Below are 14346 nucleotides of genomic sequence, written 5' to 3'. Positions count from 1 at the left end.
ATTCCTATCACAAGTCATATCGTTATGTAAGATATAATATTTAATATTGAAGAAGTAAAAAGTTCAAAGTAGTGAACACATAAACATAGGAGTGTCTGTCAAACAACAGTGAAATTACTCCAATACGGACGAACGGCTGTGACGTAGTTCGCGACAGACATTGTGAGCCCGCAATATGGCCACGTCCGCTTATTGTCGACGCATTCATCTGCAATTGTAAGTCAACTACATCTTAACACGATGTATACAACACTTTATAAACACGCGGCCAAACATTGTCTTAGTGACAACGTGAAAAATCATTGCAAAAGCATATCACTAGCCTGTCTGTGCATTATGAGCTATTGATCACACCACGAAGCTTTAATTTTAGACAGAAATCCTAGTCTTAACAAATATATATATCATTGTTTCAAACTGTATCTATACCTATATCTTCTGCTTTCCTCGAGGCAATTGTCATAGGGAATCGTTATTGACTTGTTCAGACCAGCGGTTAAATGATCTTTAGAAATACATGAACCAAAAGATCAACCTTATGACATGAGGTTGTGTATAATTTTCATAAAAATACTTCTTAATATTTTATTTACTGTTATACAGCGTGTCAAATGTATTTTGTTTGACTGTCCTAAACGAAACGTTCCAAAACATTCTCTGCTTTCCTTTAAAGTCAAAAAATATTTTTTTAGCAAAATTACGTAATGTAAATTTAGTAATATAATATTCAAGACGTAAATGAACTATTTAGTGGAATAGAGATCGCAAATAATCCATTATTGTTTTTCGAATTGTCGTATTACATAATCAATTTTATAGCATTGTTTTAAAAAGTGGTATGTACAAAATTTAGGAATTGATGAAAATTATTTCTATTCTTCTTTGTATATTTTTTCATGACAATTGTCGAAATTGTTCAGTGAAATAATGGATTAAACTATTTTATTGTATTGTCACGTAAACAATACGAACACGAAAAATATTTAATTACGATGGTCATTTAAAAATTTTAGATTTTATTCTGCAATAAAAACTGATAGTAATAAATAATAGGCAATTATTTCTTGATTTCAAGTAATGGATAATCCGTTAGAACGCTACACTTATACGTGATAGATAATTATTTATGAATATACAAAAAAATTAATATTTACTGTATTTTTCATCATCATTTTAGGCGTAGGAGGTATACTGTTGGACATAGACCTGTCCAAAAGATGTGTTATTATTGGAACACCAGTTAAAAGTGACAGCAACTAGCAACAGGGTAATCTTTTTATTATACCCTAAGTCATATTTTTAAGTCTACACTTGTCTATAGAGACACAAGATTCCGAAGCGATCTCTCTTTTACTTCCTAGATACTTTTCTCTATTACTTCCTAGATACTTGACCTGTTAGTTACAAAAGCGTTGATAAAACAAGTATATAACGTTAGTCAAGTCGTAAATTTTCTCCATACTGAACAATTGAAGACCACAAACATCCTTTCAATGCAAGAAACTAAATACACAGACGCGCAGAGATCACGACCGAGAACAATACACCGGCCATTCCACCGCAGCGATGCACGTTGCCTTCAATTGGCTGAATCGATACGGGTTGTAAGGGGTCGGCTGCATTAGAAAACTTTGCAATACATTTATTACGTGTACCCGCAGCACAATGAAGGTGAACTTTACGGAAGATAAACTGCAGAACATCTCGAGGCAGCGTGCAAGATATTATTTTATTGTTACTTTGAATTGAGAATAAAATAACATTATTATACAGAAATATCAATAGAATGTAAAACTTTTTTATTACTTAATTATTTATTCATATAAAATCATTCACTTGGAATAACTTATAGAGATCACATATATCAAAAGCCCAATTACATATAAACTAGATATATATATATATATATATATACTTTATATATATATAAATCAGCTCGCACCATATACATAAAAAATTGGTTATTACTAGTTTTGATATTGAAACTTATGCGAACAAATTCGTACTCAAATTTTGTACAACTATAACAAAAGTGAAATCTAGGAAAACCTATCGGTATCTTTGTTGTTTTCCGCAAGAGACGTCTTAACTTTAAGGAAATGATAAAAAGTACACCTTTATTTATCAGTATACAAAGTCCTATTGTCTATTTTATTGTTTCTGAAGATGTTGATGCTGTTAGCCCTAAGGCTTTTACAGCTTTATCGGTTCTGAGTTCACGGAGCGGAAGGGTCCGTGAACTAGATATACAGAGTCCACATGCCTCTAAAAATACGTTTTTTTTTATAACTTTTACCTGGACTTTCGTACACTGTTTAAGCATTAGTATGTATATCATGTAAACTGTCATCTTAATTATCCTTTTACTATGTACTCTCTAAGCTAACCTTAAAATAATTCAATTGACAATCGTTAAGAATTTCATATATAAAAATAAATATTGTATTTAAATACTGCAATTAATTAACGTGATGAGCGATGATAGATACTATCTATACCAAATCATTACATCACCATTAAAGGTACAATATTTTCCGTTTTCGTCAAAGGTTAAACAATTATTCAAATTGTTTACTTTATTATTTACGTAAATTTAAAAGCCTATACAGTACCCGGCGATAAATATTGCACATCGACCTTTGGAAAGAGACAATCGGCTAATTTCGGCTGTCTCTTTCCAAAAGTCGATGTGCAATATTTATCGCCGGGTACTGTACTAAACTGGAGAATTAAATCATTTAACGTGGCACGGTAATATTCATGGCCTCAGGGGTTACAACAACAAATCAACGCCAATTAATTTCTCAAGAGGATTGATTTACGACGATTCGGGCCTACGTAATAATTTATTAGTAACCATAGATTATGCATTCACCAATCTGCACTAGACTCGCGTGTTGAAATATGGCCCGTCGCAAGAAATTTCACTTATACCGAGAGTTCCGCCAACATTTGCAAAATAACGAGCCCGGTGAAGATACTTATAGGGTAGGGTAAAGCGACTACATGAAAATAAAACGTAAATGGTAATAAAAATAAAAGGAATAAGGTCAATTATTCGTGTCATTAAATAAATAAATAAAAAGTGTACGCAAAAATAGTAAATAAAGAAAACTAGGGAACAGTAGACGAGGAAAGAAAGGAGACGAGTGAAAGGAGAACGTGAAGAATGAAAAAAATTGTTGAGGAAGTGAGGAAAAGAGAGAAAGACTTTGTGAGGAAAGAAAGGAGGGAGAGCTATAAAAATAAAAAGTAAAAATAAAAGAAATATATTTACACCTGCAACGAATACGTTCGCGGTATTCTCGGTGTACGTGACATCGCCGATAAGCTTCAAGAAAGCAGACCACGTATGATTTGGACACTTAAAGAGGAGACCCCAAGAGTATATAGGCAACGTCGTATGCAATCTCAACATACCAGGTTCCAGACCTAAAGGGCGACAGAAAACTAAGTCAATGGATGTTATTAAAAAAGACTTGAAAAAGGCAGACCCTACCATCAGATAGGAATAATAAATGTCAAGGAGAGAGAGAGATATTTACACCTGCATTGTAACGTCACTACCCCAAACAAAGCAGGAGGAACGAGAATAAAAAAAAGAAAAAAAGAGACACATAAAAAGCATTTCTTTAATGTTTTGGTGAAACAAATCTGACATAAGTAACTTCTCAGTTGAAATATAAAACACAAGCGTATTCAAAATATTACAAAACAACTGCCACTGGGACAACTAAACTTGACAGTAATTTTATAGATTATGAATATAAAGCTGTGAATACACTGATCATTATTTACAGCGTTAAACATCTAGCACATATACATAAAAGCCTTAATAACGAATATGCCTTCGATGCCGCTGTAACGGCAACGGTATCACAATAACGTGAAAGCAATCGGACTGTTATAACACGCGGTGAGATCAGATGGAATGATACAGTTGCATGCGAATGCATTCGAACAATTATGTCTAACTTGGTTAAAAACTAAGACTAAAATTACCTTTAATCCTTTGCCGAAACAACAGCGTTCTTGTTTAGAATAAATGAGTAATTATTTTTACGACAAATTAATTTAAAAAAAAAATAAACGTATTTCATCTCACTCCGCGTTTGGAATTCAGCCAAACGAAAATACTTTATCTCGACGTCGAATAACAAATCGTCTGAATTATCAATTCTTGTTACACGCAGGAAAACCGGAAAAAGATATGAATAACTGAATATTTCCTATTACAGTTCTCTGAAAATTAGTCTCCAACATCTGCATTCTCTCTGTTCATCCATCCTCCCTTTTTTGTTGTAACTTCAAATTTACTAACCGTTTTTCCACCAGTAACTTATATCATAAGTACAATACTATATACCTCTGTATTTCTATAGAATATATTTTGAGATTGTTCACAATTATACACTTTGGAGAAGTATTTTCTATGAAGGAAGTAAAAAAATCTGCGTCAATCGTGTTTTGTCGATACTAAATAACTTACGCGATTTCTGTTTGATATACCAGGGCACCATAAACAAGAGACTATCAATAAAGCAATGGGCGCGCTCGTGTCCGGACGAATTATAAGGCAAAAAGGTCGCACGCGTGCCGCCGCATGCCACCGACATAAATAGCCCACGGCGGAGACACTCCCGAATAGGAAACCGGCGACAACACTCCATCATAAAAACTGGAATCCGTCAAACGATGAGAAACCTTAATCACACGCAGATTCATATAAATAACTCTTGTTTTCTTTTGACTATAACAATTCTATAATTGAAAAATAACTAATGATGCAAATTAATTTAAGATATTATATATATTTAGATTATAAGCAGAAGATATAGATTATAAAAACTAAGCTACCACCAGCTCGGAACACTGATCAGCTGAGAATAGCCGCCCAGAAACTCAACAGTTACTCTTTATAAATGAAATTCAACAATGCTTAATGTATTCATTATGTAACTTCTCTCGGGTACCAAAATTATTCAATAATACACGTTTATTTGTAAATTAAATAAGAAAACAAGTTCTGAGGCAGTGTTTCTCAACGTGGGCCCACACCCCACAATATGGCAATTTGATCGTTACGAAGGGCAATTCGATAGCGGACTCAACACGGGTTTAACCCTTTCTCTTTATTAGAATATAAATATGTTACATAAAGAGGCGTAAGAATTTTAAAAATGCTAAGATTGGGCATGGCACATAATAGGTTGAAAAATAATTTTTATAATGTATGCTGCTTTTTCATGATTAAATTTAGTCGTTACGAGTCTACTTTTGTTTTTGTCTTTATATTTAATCTCTGTTTTTACATAAGTATTTAAATTTAGGCACATAAGTAATATTTTAATAAAAATGTGTTGAGAAGCAACCGTCTGAGTACCTTTTACACTCTCATATAAGCGTATATATAAATATATATAAGTCGCGGTGAAATTGATCAATTACGGAATAAATACATACGTATAAGGAAATATTTTAACTTGTCGTTTTATATGTAATAAGCGGAAGAGACTTGTTAATCAGAAATTACATTTCAATTGGCTTGTATGGCAATTTAGATTTACGAATGTTTACATCTTGTGTCTACTATTATTTCAGATTTTATCATATTGCATTACGTAAGTTACAAACTAAACTTTGCCAAGATAGACAGGTAGATAACATTACTCTTGTGTAACATTCGAATGGCTGAAGACGACTGGAATAATAACTAACGTAATGACAAACTGTTTTTATAATATTATTTTGATTATACTTTGAACCAACTATCCCGATGCATATAGTTCAAACTTCCAGAACAAACTCGACATTGGATGGATTACATCTTTCATTAAAGATGAGTCCACCACTTGTTCAAATGATAAATACCTCAGGCCTGGGAAAAACAAACTAAAGAAACTGAGCAGGACCTTATATTTTTTAAAATAATATAGTTAACATTGAAATAGGATAAAATGGACATATCACTCTTACAGTTTATCTTCTATTAAAAAAAAAATTGGCAGTTGAGCAGTAATATCCCACCGGTAGAGAAGTCAGAATTTGCAATCACAGGTCGGCCTTTCGATTTATTAATTATATAGGATTGCCACTGCTCACAAACAATTTTTTTAGAGTGGCATGAGCAGGAGTATAATACCACACTGTGATCGCCAAACCATCTGCCAAGATATCCCCCTTAGATATCTTCGGAGGAGGCCTATGTCTTGCAATGGGCATCTATAGAAAAAAACAAAGAACCCTTAACACACAAACCTTCATTTTTTAAATGTAACAATACGAGCTTTTTAAATTTTTTTTTAGGTCCCTATTGCCAGAGAGTACATTGCCCATACAAAGATTAATAACACGAAGTCGTTTCTTAGGTGTGCAATATTTGTTTTTGCTTCTAGTATTTAAATAATGTATTTCATATACAAACACTGTTTAGAGTTCAATCGGCAGCTTGTTCCAAAAAAAAAAAACAAGTGTAAGCATTCAACAGTGCGAGTGTGTGCGCAATGGTTGTGTAAGTGGCCGGGAGAGCTGATATAAACACAATAAACGTAAGTGTTTGGACGCTTCAATGAATAAGCGATTAGGTGCTCAAACGTTTGCAGAATTTTTCGCTCGACTGTGCGCAAAATATAGTTGCAATAGAAATTTATCTCAATTGATTGTGCTTGACTGTAAACATTGCATATTAAATTGGATACCCGGGAAGACTTCGTACTGACGACAGTAATTGGACATAATCCAATGCAAATAACGTATATCAGAAAGATCACTTTATTTATTAATTTAATGTCTTAAGTAAGATAAACTAGCTACATTTGTGCAATTAAAATGTACAATTCTTTGACAAATACTGTTTTCTTTCAAGTATTATCAGTTTTTCTGAGTGTGAGGTTGTCTGAATCTCTTCACAGGACTCTTGACGGAAAAAACTTCTATAGGGGAAGCGATGAAGAGGCCTACGGTGGTACACGCTTGTCCAGAAAAAAAAAACCAGTCGCTCTTATCTTGAAGACTGTGTTATAATTGTCTGGAAACAATAATGCCGACAGGTTGCTTCACTCTTTGGCTGTTCTTTGCTTGCTTTGATAAAACCCTAATAGATTCAAAGTGTCTCAAAAATTTTTTTGATAAATATATTTCTTTTCACCTCATGTCAATTAAAGGTCAAACTCTGCAATTTTTATTATTTAATATCAAAATAATATAACATTAACCATCGTATACTGAGCAGAAACATGAACGTCCTCACGCAAAACACCGTTTATGCCTAAATTATTAAATTTTGGATATACAAAAAACTAACTTTTTCATCTTTATTTTTTTACATAAATATACCATATTATAACTCATTATTACATCTTAGCGGTAGAACCAAAATACAAAAACAAAATAGAAACTAACAAAACAAAAACATTTGTCTGAGTTTGACTACTAAAACGGTTAACTTTTTTAAGTACTTAATCTTAATATTAACATTTAAAATACAACTTCTGTACAGGATGATCAGTTATTTATTTTTTCTATTGGAAACGTCCTGTTTCAAATAATATTTAATTTTATAAACACTTACGATATTTATTATCTCTGCAACGATTACTTTTTGGATATAATTTATGGGACATTTTAACGTTAATTGACAACAAATGAGGTATATACATTTACTTCCATGCACCATTTTAAATCATCCTGTATAAATACTTACAATATGACCATTGTGTACTATTAACCCAAATGCGTTAGACGATAAAGTCTAAGTATAGCCGAACGCATGCACGTCAGCAAATGACTTCCTTCGCGTAGAATGGCGTCTGGAAGGATATCTGAATAGGCTTCTCAAACTTTCATTACCACAACGAGCGCGTGAATAGGATATAAAGCTAGCGTGTTTAGCCTTTCTTTTTTTCTAATAAACAGTTTACAATAGAGTATATACATACAGCACGTACTTATATGATAATATTTCTTTGCAATATAATAAATCAAGGATTCAACCTTGATTAACAAGCGATAGGTACCTTTGTGGTAGTTAATTATTTCGTGGTTCATTTCGTTTTATTATAAAGTCATATATCAATAAGCTATTAAATACAGATAAGTCTGTAGACTTTAGCACAATCTTCGAAAAATTGCTTTTTCGCTCGTTTTTTATATCAGAACAATAATAATAAATGCCATCAAAGCAAGTGTGTCTAGTCTCTCCAGGTACAAAATGGATGTAGCAGGTAACAGCTAACATAAAGCGACATCTAAGCATTTAATACGGCTATTCAGCTTTTTTATGTATACATATTTTTAAATAAAAAACTTTAAAACCGTTTCTTTTCAGGTCTTTACACATGAATATAACAGGGTACAACTGAATATTACAAAAATTTTAACATTGACATTGGTTATAAATGTAAAATCATTATAGATATGGAAATAAAACTAATTTGTTAGTAAAAAGCTTCAAAGCTTATACACCAATTCGCAATCACTCTGTACAAAATTATCACTTTTAATTATGATAACTTATTTTTTCTACTGGAATGTGACTGATAGACTGATAGCGAAATAAAGTAAACAACCATTAATTTTAAGATATACAAATCTTAATTTCGAAAATGATTTCAACGCATCATATCATTTGTTATATCCGGAACCGTTCATTTTCGGGTACATTGACATACATCATGGGTGTACATTGACAGCAAATAAGTTGTGGTGTATATATATATTATCTTCATTAAAGCTTTCCCATCTAATAGTAAAAATAAAAATTAAAGAAATATAATTCTCACTTATCTGTGAAAATAATATAAATCGGAAGATGCACACGCCGACGACGCCGTCTGAAACGGCCTATTAAATACTTTCGTGCGCGAGCCGTAGCACAAATGACAAGTGGAGCGAGCAGGGCACTCTCTACACCGAATTCGTACTGTTTAATTAACGGGCAATTAGCGAGCCGCTCGTCCACGACATTTCACTCTCTCTCCCGGGACTCGAGGTGGCAGCAGACAACTGTTACTCACCAGCCTCAGTAACCACCGCAGACTAGACGGAAAATTATACTGAGCTGCAATTATTTTTTTTAATAAAGAAAAGACTGAAATGGGTACATGGCTCATGCAACCTGTGGCCGTTGGAGCCCAGAAGTTGGGGGAGCCGACGACAAAGTTAAGATCTTGAGAAGTCGCTTAAGACGAACTTGGGGGAGGCCTAAGTTTTTTAGTGAGCGTCTATTGGATCACGTCATGATGATGATAAAAACTTGGGATTACACATTCTGTATACCGACGCATAAGACGATATCCATCTTCAAATAATTTTAAGTATCTGTGTAGGAGGTAGAATTTTAATAATATTAATATTATTAATTTTAACCCTAAGAGTTGTTTAATAACCCGGTAATGTTCACACGTTAAACACTGTTATTAAACAATTTAATTTTATTATTTAAATAAAATAAAATCATACATAATTTAGGATTAAGACATCGAAAATCTTACCAACGAGTCCCAAGTTATTTTGGCCACATCGACAGCAGAAGAACAGATAACTTCGACAAAAGGGTTGTAGAGAAATTATGCGATAAAACACCGCTTGGTCATTAGCCGCTGGTATAATTAAGTCAGCAATTTCACTCCCTTATAATACTGCCTTGAGGAGATCACAAGATAGGATGGTATAAAAATACCTTGTCATCGATTCCAACAAGATATTAAACGGACACGGCATTAAAAAATTAACGAACGACTGAAAAAATTATAATTATATATTCATATAGATTATACATATTTCTATTACGTTTGTAAAAAGAGCATAAATATTAGTCCTATTTCCAAACTGAACAAATTTTATGAACAACTTGCAATGTGTCATATCATAGCCGTTTAAATTTTACTTATTTTTCTTTCCTAAACTTTCAGTATCGTGTAACGCTATACGGCAGTCTAAAATGTAATTTCAAATATAATTCACTATACGAGACGGGTTGTGCCTACTGTTGTATTTTTAAGTGGTTTTTAATGTAACTTAGGATTATAAGGAAATAAAACTTATAAAAACGTTATCATAAAAAAATCATTAACATATAAATCTTTTTCTTATCTATTTTACTGTTACAAACAAAAGTTTGAATATAAATGATTTATAAATTACATGGCAGAAAGCTGTTTATTAACAGATCATTTGCAATCGTAATTCCATACATAATTTTCATCTAAAAATGTCCATATAGGTTATAAATACCGACTGGTTTGTTATGATTAAAAATAGCTTTGATTATTTTCTCTTAATACTTTATGGTATTAGATATTGAGATACGTGACGTATAGTGTTCATTTGATCCAGTAGTACTCAAACTTTTTTTCTTAGGACCCACATATTGTATCAATCATAGTGTCGTTGCCCGTAAAAATAAATTAATAAAATTATAAGACCATGGTTTCTTAGGTTTTCACAAACATCTTACCATCTTTTTTGTAATTGCTTGTCGTTTCAAACAGTGGCTTCAAACAATTATTTAAATTAAATTAAGTAGAACGGAATTGATGAACTATTTACTGTTACAAAAGACATTCGAGTTACATTTTGTTATTCTATTTTAATATCAATACCATTAACTGTCACGGCAAAATAATAAACTAGAAAATAGTTTTAAAAAAAACACCCAATGTTTCAACCACGAAACCCGGCTAGTTGCATAGTCTTGCGTAAGTGACCTGAGGCGACTGCCATCGATAACAATGCGGCACATCACTTGAGTTTATTAATTAAAAGTCCTGCGCAATATGTCGATGGCTCGTCATCTTGAGACAAGAATGCGCATCTAATTAGTAGTGTCTGCCAAACTGGAAAATTTAAGCTTTTGCGCTTAAAAATAAATGCCTACGTTTTACTTATATGAGTACAATCACGTATATACAGACTCTAGTGTGAAATTTAAATCACAGTGAAGCCACTCTATATTACTCTTGATGTAAGATGATATATAATTGTCCATAACGTACATTACATTAAACCTTTATACACAAATAGCAGTAAGAAAAGGACCAATATTTAGCCACTTCGCTAGTGCCAAACACAGAGTGCTCTAATCGGTGTAACATAACTCCTGAAGATGCCCCGTGGAGGGGTGAAATACGTGTTGAGTAATTTGGCGGTGGCGGTTGTGTGATTCGCATTGTTTGCCGCATACGCATTTATCAGCGGGCTGGCGGGCGGTGCACTTTATTGTACGACTACCACTGCATGTGCGGAAGTGGCTATATATTGGTCCTTTTCTTACTTAGGATGGACTTCCGCGAGGTAACGCCTGATTCCATTAAACAAATAGCAGTAGTCCTCAAAAAACGCTCCTTCGTCACCGATGTATCGAGTGAATTCCAAAGTGAAAAGGAAATATTTTACATATGTTTAGACGCCGGTTTTGTTTCGTTTCGAATGGTTTGCAGCAATAAGAGCAATGATGGACGTACTTTCACTTATTAAAATAAATCTCAATTAAACCTTTCAAAATTAATTCTTTAAAGATATGTAATGTAGCATGAGCAATTTTTTTAACACCCGTTGTTTATTTGCAACAGATAAAAGCAAACCATTGCACCGACGTAAACAACAAAGGGCAATGAATGTCCGAGATGCTATCGGATATCTTCGGATAAAGCGAGCCCATAAATAGGTAGAGCAACGGTGATTCAGCCTGAGATGGACGAAGGAGCGGAGCGAATTATTTGACCACTAGCTTCCATTTAAAGCAAATTGAAGGATATCCAATCACTTTTACTACCGTAATCTTCTATTTTACGTCGTATTTAAAAGAATTTATTACGTCTTAAAATTATAGACAGCAAAGGAAAACCATCATCTGATTTTAAGTTCGATTCTTAAACAGATTCAAATATACAATATTCCCTTTATAATGATAGTTCAGCGTAATAGGAAAAGACACGCAAAATTCGTTATTAACTGTACGTATATAAAAATTACACATCACAGAAATATGAAGTGGGTAATTCAAGCGTTATAGGAGGGATGCTCGAGAAAGGAATACAAAAGACATGAAATAGCAAAATATGAATCCTATATAAATATGATATTCCTGTATAAAAGATAACATAAAAGATAAAATACGTTTATTCAACATAGGAACTTTTAACAGAACTAATGGACGTCAACGAATTATCTCTTTATTTTTTATCTCTTCATTTTTGACTCTACTCTGCTTCGCAAGGTGGAGAAGAAGCATGAAGAAACCCCTCAACAACACATCTTTTAAGAAAGTTTAACACAGATTTATAAATATACACTTTCTCAGATATAGCACAAATGAAAACAAAATAATCAGGCGACATCACTGCCAAGGATTCTTATCATTTAAACTTTCGATTATTGAATAATAAGCTTTTTCGTCAATTTATTTATAATATGCATTTAGAATTTTGTATTTAGACATTGACATAAACAATACATAATGACTAGCTGTATCACAAGGCATCACCTTTTGATTAATTGAAACATGGAATGAAAGAGAAAAACTTTTGTTGTTCATACATCTAGATATCAGGGCGAATAAAATGTACGCGAATATAAATGAAACTCATCATTCATTTTCAATATTTCAAAACCATTGATGAAATGATATATCGAACATTTCCGTTTACATCTACATTGTTTTTTTTTTTTACTTTAAATAGGTAATTTAAATGGATAGAAAAAGTGTAATAAACAATGCAGTATGATAATTGCACACATATATCATACATGACACATATCATTCATGAGATCACAATGATCGATGCATATGTATATTAATTCCTAACGTAAGTACTGAACTTTATGCTGTTTGGTATTCAATAATATATCATAGCTATATATTGTAATTGAATAAATATCGAAGTCATATACCAGGGGTGCTCAAACTGCGGCTCGCGAGCCACATGCATCTCTTTAAACGATTATTTTGGCTTCGATTGACTATCGAATTATTTCAATAATTGAATTTATATTACCTATTTGATCTTTTGGGAAATCGAAATCAGTTACTGGTGTGAATAATAATAACTATTATTCCACCATAAAATTAGCGAAATCCAAACACCGATACAATTAACTAACCGGCATATTAATTACCATTAGTTGTGTTATCATATAAGTGTGCCATTATATTTAACTTCAATACAAACATTTTGTACTTTTGTTTAAATAATTTCAATAAATATGTTTTATGTAAAAAAATCATTCTTTTGCGTGTTTTAAATGCGAATTCAACTGCGGCTCGCATAAAAATTTTAAATTTAGAAAAATTGCTTGCACTATCAAAGAATTTGGCCACCCCTGTTTTATACGATTTTATTAGTGCGAATGAAGTAAAAAATACATAACTAAACCGCACAATGTATTGTATCACTCCCAAAATAAATAACGTTCCTACTTAACTGATTAAACTTTACCAACTCCATAACGATATCGGTAGTTTCAAGATAATTAGACAGGATTAGACTATTAATAAGGGTAGGAAAGGTCAATGATTAGCCAATAGTTGACGGTAAGAGGCTGCAATGGGCGATTGGGAGGCCTCGGGCTGTCCACGGTGCGTTGGCACCTGCCCACGCGGTGAAGCCGTGCCCACGCTCCGTCCGCCCACGCCGCGAGACTAACTTGAAATACGAATTAAGCCTGCCTTACGATGAGTCGTCTTGAAACACTTAATTGTACTTTCATTATTTTTAAATTACATGCCTAATGATAGATCAACGCTGATTAATAGATGGGAAAGCGTTGGGAGGCAACAATATGTTCTTTGTGAAGTAATCAAATAACATTTACTTTCTAAGTGGATATATAGACATATTTTTATTTTCTATAATCTCTTCTTTTTTATTATTACTACGCATATAATCGAAAAACGACTAATTGTTATTTTTATTAAGGACAAAATAACAAAGAACCTCTCATAATCTTTTGTATTATAAATTCGTGAACCAAATTAATGGTTAGTCATTTTACTATACATATATACATATATATATTTATATATATATATATTCATACATACATATATATTTATATTTAAATGTGTGTGTTTGTGTATTGAGTAGACAGAAGCGGGGCCGATTATTCCTAATAAACTCTGTCACTGAAATATTCCAGAATTATGTAAGTATGTTTTTGATAAAAATTTTAAAACATATTTTGTTCAAAGTGTAAAATTACTCAAAGATCTGAATTATAACTAGAAAGCTTCCTACAAACATAATTAAAATACAATTTCCATTGAGTTAAAAAAATAACGTCAGCTAACCAAATTATTAGACACTAAAAATATAAGAGTTTCTAAGATGGAAAGCAATTAATATCCAG

General features: G+C 32.5%; 1 protein-coding gene across 1 annotated transcript in view; it reads right to left on the bottom strand.

Annotated features, from left to right (window-relative positions):
* The window catches only part of LOC137922450 (patronin-like), a 99549-nt gene that overhangs the window by 55321 nt on the left and 29882 nt on the right, over positions 1–14346 (bottom strand). The window lies entirely within an intron of this gene.

This window comes from Battus philenor, unplaced genomic scaffold (assembly GCF_028537555.1).
Source record: "Battus philenor isolate CCGP_79_NKW_IND1 unplaced genomic scaffold, ilBatPhil1.0.hap1 SCAF_2, whole genome shotgun sequence".
NCBI classification, from domain to species: domain Eukaryota; kingdom Metazoa; phylum Arthropoda; class Insecta; order Lepidoptera; family Papilionidae; genus Battus; species Battus philenor.
This window is presented reverse-complemented; position numbering and strand designations above follow the sequence as displayed.